Consider the following 6,000-nt stretch of genomic DNA (forward strand, 5'->3'; position numbering starts at 1 on the left):
AGGGGTCTGATTCTCAGGGAATTAATAACTGATGAAATACATTCTTTAGTAAGTCACTTTAAATAAAATAAAATAATAATAATAATAATAATAATAATAATAATAATAATGTTTTACCTTTACAAAGCTAATTGGACAGATGTTTAAGAAAAGGGATTGGAACCCAATAGTCTTGACACAATATCTTATTTTGTGTTCGATGGAAAAATTACGTTTGAATTGGAATGGCATGAGACATGTGAAGTCCTTCTGGCGCAACCTTAGAAGTACCTTTTTAATCATTTTAAATTGTCCCTGCAGACTTGTGACTGCATTTCCCTGATAAATTTAATTTGTTGGTAAAATGAGCCAGAATTAAATAAATAAATATATGTAACACACACACTCACACAAAAAAAAACATTTTCGAGCTGCAGGTGGATTGGCCCACTGGGATTTCCTCCAGGGCTCCAGATGGTTGGTCGATTACTGGAGCTAAGGACCAACAAGTTCACAGATGCGTGTGTGAGTGAGATTAAGAAACAAATGGCAGAAAAGGCCAAGATTAATGGCATCTGTCTAGTAACTGTCTAGCTATCGGTTTAAGATACTGTATTCAGCTTAGTCTCCATTGATTTGTATTGGTTTTGAGCTTTAAGGAATGTGTTTCTGCGCTTGAGTGCCAAAATAATAAATCAATGTAACTAGCAGGTTTTCAAGGCTTATGAGTAAACATGCAACTGTATCATTGCAATGGCAGTTAGCAGTTAGTTTGAACATGGTCGGTAGTACTTGCTGCTATCCTGCAGAAAATATTATGCACATTTCATGCAAGCACACACCACACATCAGTTTAAACTCCCCATTCTGGGCGATATTTAATCATACACATTTATGAATTGATTCTCTCATCATTTCAGCTGATGAATTGTATTTTAATGATGGTAATCAGTCCAGTTTCACCCCAGGAGTTCACTTCCACCTCGGCGACTTGCCCAGTACTGCAGAGCAACACAGAGTCATGAATATCTTCAGAGGCAGGCTGTTTTGATGGACATCCGCCTATTCCAGTGTGAAAGTCCACCATCAGAAAGAAATAATGATATCTGATGATATATCCATTCTGACTTATTTCCAGAATGTGTATGTGTGTGTGTGTGTGTGTATATATATATATATATATATATATATATATATATATATATATATAGATGCACACAGTACATATGTGCGTGCGTGCGTGCGTGTGTGTGTGTGTGTGTGTGTAAAAGGAAAAAAAAGGTTTCCTTAATATCAACAATAACAACCACACCAGCTCATTTTCATATAAAGTGGCCTCGGATGATACATTTCTTTGGATAAATGTGACTCTATGCCAAAATCTTGCCCTCGCTGATAATGCAAAAGCTTTAGGTTATTGTCATTCTTCAGGAGGGCATTTAAAAAGTCTGTCTCTGTTTTTGACCTTCAGAAACAACGCAGAAGCGATGGCTTTTTACCCCGATAAACCTGTAATATTAGTTACCTGTCACATCATCAAAACCTTTTACTAACGACCCTGCATTTGCATACCTGTTGAGCATCTGTGATATTTAAATTCCAGCATACAAATAGTGCAAATGACTTTACTTTTGGTAGACTTTACTTATTCTACCTTGAGGGTTATTTGTTTTGTTTTTGTTTTTATTATTGGCTTTATTATACTGACACCCCACCTGGATTTCCTTAATTAATTCACAATTAACTTCATCAAATATATATATTTATTTATTAGATGAACAGAAACTTGGTGCTCCATGAACTGTCAAAACTTGTGATAGAAAAACAAGCGCAGGTGTCTTATTAATACAGAGGTAAGGTTACCTGGTGAGTCCAACAATGTTGTTTGATTTATTAAATCTTCATAACAATGGACACATTAATAATAGATAGATAGTTTTGATGAAGTAGTACTTGAGCCTTTTTTTCTGATAAGGCTGAGGAAAGACAAAGATAGTGACCCCTTGTCTGCTAAAAAAAACAAAAAACACTTTATTGCCAAAAGTATTGGGGCATCCCTCCAATTCATTGAATTAAAGTGGTCCAATCACTTCCATGGCCACATGTCTATAAAATCAAGCACCTAGGCATGCAGATGCTTCAACAAACATTAGTGATAAAATTGCTCGCTCTCAGGAGCTCTGTGAATTAAAGCGTGGTACCATGGTAGGTTGTCACCTGCTAGACCATTCCTGAAATTTCCTCACTACTAAATATTCCATGGTTAGTAGTATCAGTAAAGTCACAGAGAGTGGGCAGCACATTCTGAAGAGTCAATAGCTACAGACCTCCAAACTTGGAATGATATGGGGTTGTTTTTTGGGGTTGGGCTTGGCCCTGGCCCCTTAGTTCCAGTGAAAGGAACTCTTAAAGAGGTAGTTCACTTTGAAATTAAATTTTGATATGTTTTAGCTTACCTCATGGGCATCCGAGATGTAGGAGTATTTGTTTCCCCAGTAGTTTCAATTTTGATCATTTTAGGTCAAACCGTTCTTGTCTGTGCCTCACATAATGCAGGTCTATGGTCACCACCTCAAAGAGCATACACAGAGAAGTCCAAATTAAACAATCCCCCATCGTAAGTACACACTGATGGCCTAAGACATGAAACGAGCGGTTTGTGTGAGAAATGAACAGTATTTCTATTGTTTTTACCTCTTGTTCACCACTACGTCCGACTGATCCGAGGGCGCATGTGCGTGTTTCCTGTGGTGAACAAGAGGTAAAAACGATGTAAATACTGTTCGTTTTCTCACACAAACCACTCGTTTCATGTCTTAGGCCATCAGTGTGTACTTACGATGGGGGATTGTTTAATTTGGACTTCTCTGTGTATGCTCTTTGAGGTGGTGACCATAGACCTGCATTATGTGAGGCGCGGACAAGAACGGTTTGACCTAAAATGATCAAAATTGAAACTACTGGGGAAACAAATACTCCTACATTTCGGATGCCCATGAGGTAAGCGAAAACATATCAAAATTCAATTTCAAAGTGAAATATCCCTTAAATGCTTCAGCATACCAATGCATATGCATTTTTGGACAATTTCATGCTCCCAACTTTATGGGAACAGTTTGGGGATGGCCCCTTCCTGTTCCAACATGACTGCGCACCAGTGCACAAAGCAAGGTCCATAAATACATGGATGAGCAAGTTTGTTGTGTAGGAACTTGACTGGGTCCTGACCTCAACCCGATAGAAAACATACAAGTTCATGAATCATGATGATTTAACTGTCAAACTGTTGGTTATTGGAAGTTGTTATCGACTGAAAAGCATGTTATTCACAATCTTTAAAATCTAAAATGTGTAATTCGATCGATTATGAGGAAGTTGATGCAAATTGAGAGGCCTGGCGATGCATGATCATTACTTACTGCTAACTATTTTTAAGAATTGCATCATTGACATATCTAGATATTTATATTTCTTAGAAGTAACTGAAAATAATAATAATAAAATAAAATAAAAACTACTAAGCTGTTCAGGACATTATTATCCTCAGCAGTAATGAATGTCATTTCTTGCCATTTTTCTAAAGCTAGATTCGTCATGTCCTCTCAAAATGGGTCAGTTTGTAGACCAGAGTAAATCCATTTAACACCTTTATCAGTGTCATACATGAACCACTACAAATCAGCTGACAAAATCATTAAATAGATTAGAGCCTTTCTCTGTCCAGGCTAATAACCAACTGACACAGAGTATTTGATCCAGTTTATGTGGGTATGGGAACCCTTTCTGACATCTTCTGGAAAGCTGCAGGCATCATTGATGGGAATGAGTCGGGCATCTTTCACAAGCACTGACAGCTTTGAGAGGTCAGCGCTAATAAATAAACTCAACAACTATAAAGGCAAGCTTGACGAGAGCAACAGCTTTTCAAAGTGAAGACGTGCCATTCAAAGTAGGTCAGGACGACTCATCAAGCTGCCTCTGGCCACGTCCTCCATGGCTCAGGCGAGGTGGTCGGGTGCGGGACAGTCATCGGGAGACGACGTAGCTGGAGGGAGACACGTCATGCTCCTCTCAAATGTCTCGTTGCTGAAGTGACAGCGCAGAAGTTAAAGGAGTTCTTAAGCTCCCACTCTCTCAGAGGTAGTTGCTGAAGATTTCACCCAACTCTTTTCTTGCACGTAAGGCTCCAGCTACCGTGCTGAGGTGCCAAGGTCCTGAGGGCATCCGCCTACACTGCTCTAGTGGTGGGGATTCATCAGCAGGCCTTCAACCGTGGGTGGAAGAGACTTCTTAAAGAGTCTTTATTCTGAATGTTTCCTTTTTTTGAAAACACAAGTTCTTTGCTGTCTGTCTGTGGCTTACAAAGAGAAGACTAGTGACTTTTTTGTATAAATCGGCTGAATGGCAAGGGCTTTCATAGAAGGTAATAGTGTCAGTTTAGTAATTGGTGGCTTGTATTAAAGGGTTTGTATGTAACCTTAATGTATTGAGATAAAACAAATTAATTTAAATTAAAGACTGTCTTAACATATGTAAATTATGGGAAACGACTTTGAAATGTCCCAACAAATATCATCAATGTCATGTTGTTTGTTTTTAAAGAAAGTGACTGAAAAGGAAGAGGCTGTAGGTGAAGTCTTGCTTGATGCACCGAGAGAAAAGAAGTGTATAACATACTCAGACTACAGTTACTTTTTTACTGATTACATTTTATTCTCACAATTTCAGTAACTTAACTCACTGATTCTCGTTTTCTAAAATAGTATATACTGCTTATATAAAAGAAAAGGTCAAATTGCACACACAGAAGAGCCATTAGTCATGATTGGATCACTGAAAACTGAGACTAACACATTTGATCACTGGATTTACAGAAATCATTTAACACGAATTTTCTCAACAGTGCAACAGGGCATATCTAATCAGCTCCTGACAGATATATTGATTATTATTTGAATGATCACTCAGTGAGTCGTTTAACCATGTATTACTGTCTTTAGCCCTATTCACACGTTATTAGTATTATCTGGGGACCTCGTTTGATAAGGATTTCACCCCCACATCTAAATTCTGTGTGGCACATTCTTACAGGATATACAAAGCCTGTGATTTTACTTAAAGGGGTACTTCAGCGCTGGGAAGATGAATCTGTATTTAAACTGGGTCAATAATGTAATAGAAATGTGAAATTATTTTTTTATAATTTGGTGCCTTCTAGACTGAGCAAAGACAGAAAATTTGTTTTTGTCTCATGGGGATGAAAGAATACAATTCCCAGAATGCTTCGCTGCCCTGTAAGGCCATTACCAAAGCCACCAACTTGATTACTGTGACTGAGTTGAAGACACTACAATTAAAAACTGAACGTATTTGTTCAATATAATGAGTGAGTCACCGCGCGAGTATCACAGCACTGAGCACTAACTGCAGGAGTCAGATAAATGAGCTGAGCTCTCGTGATGAAAGCTGAGGTAATCGCGACTACACACGCGGCATACATTCACAACGCGAGTTCAGTCTGGCGCGTTTCAGTTTATGCCATTGCAAGCTTAACTTTCATAGTTAATTCAAATTAATTTGAGGAGTTAAAAGACGTACATTGCTCACCAGAGCCGGCCAAGCCACTAAGCGACCTTTGCAATTGCTAGTCACTGCTAGCTAGTGGGTGAAAAAAATCATACATCAAAAGTAACATAAAATAAATAAATAAAAAGAAATAGGCCTACAGCGCTCTTTATCAGGCATCATGATAAGCACAGTTGTTATTTATTTATTTCTTTATTATGGCGAGTTCCCCACTAATCTTGACCCTGACTGACCCTATGATGTCACTCGTCACCTGGTCAGTGTCTGTCCGAATGTCAGTCAGTCAGTGACTCCGACGTTGTCTGACAATAAACGAAAATATCTTTCTGGCCATGAAAAAAGACAAAAGAAGAGGCTGGAAGAAGAAAAGAAGCAAGACAATAAAGGTACGTCATATTAAGATTAGCTTAAATCGTGCTTGTATTGCCTTTTATT

Source organism: Pseudorasbora parva, chromosome 11 (genome assembly GCF_024679245.1).
Source record: "Pseudorasbora parva isolate DD20220531a chromosome 11, ASM2467924v1, whole genome shotgun sequence".
Taxonomy (NCBI): domain Eukaryota; kingdom Metazoa; phylum Chordata; class Actinopteri; order Cypriniformes; family Gobionidae; genus Pseudorasbora; species Pseudorasbora parva.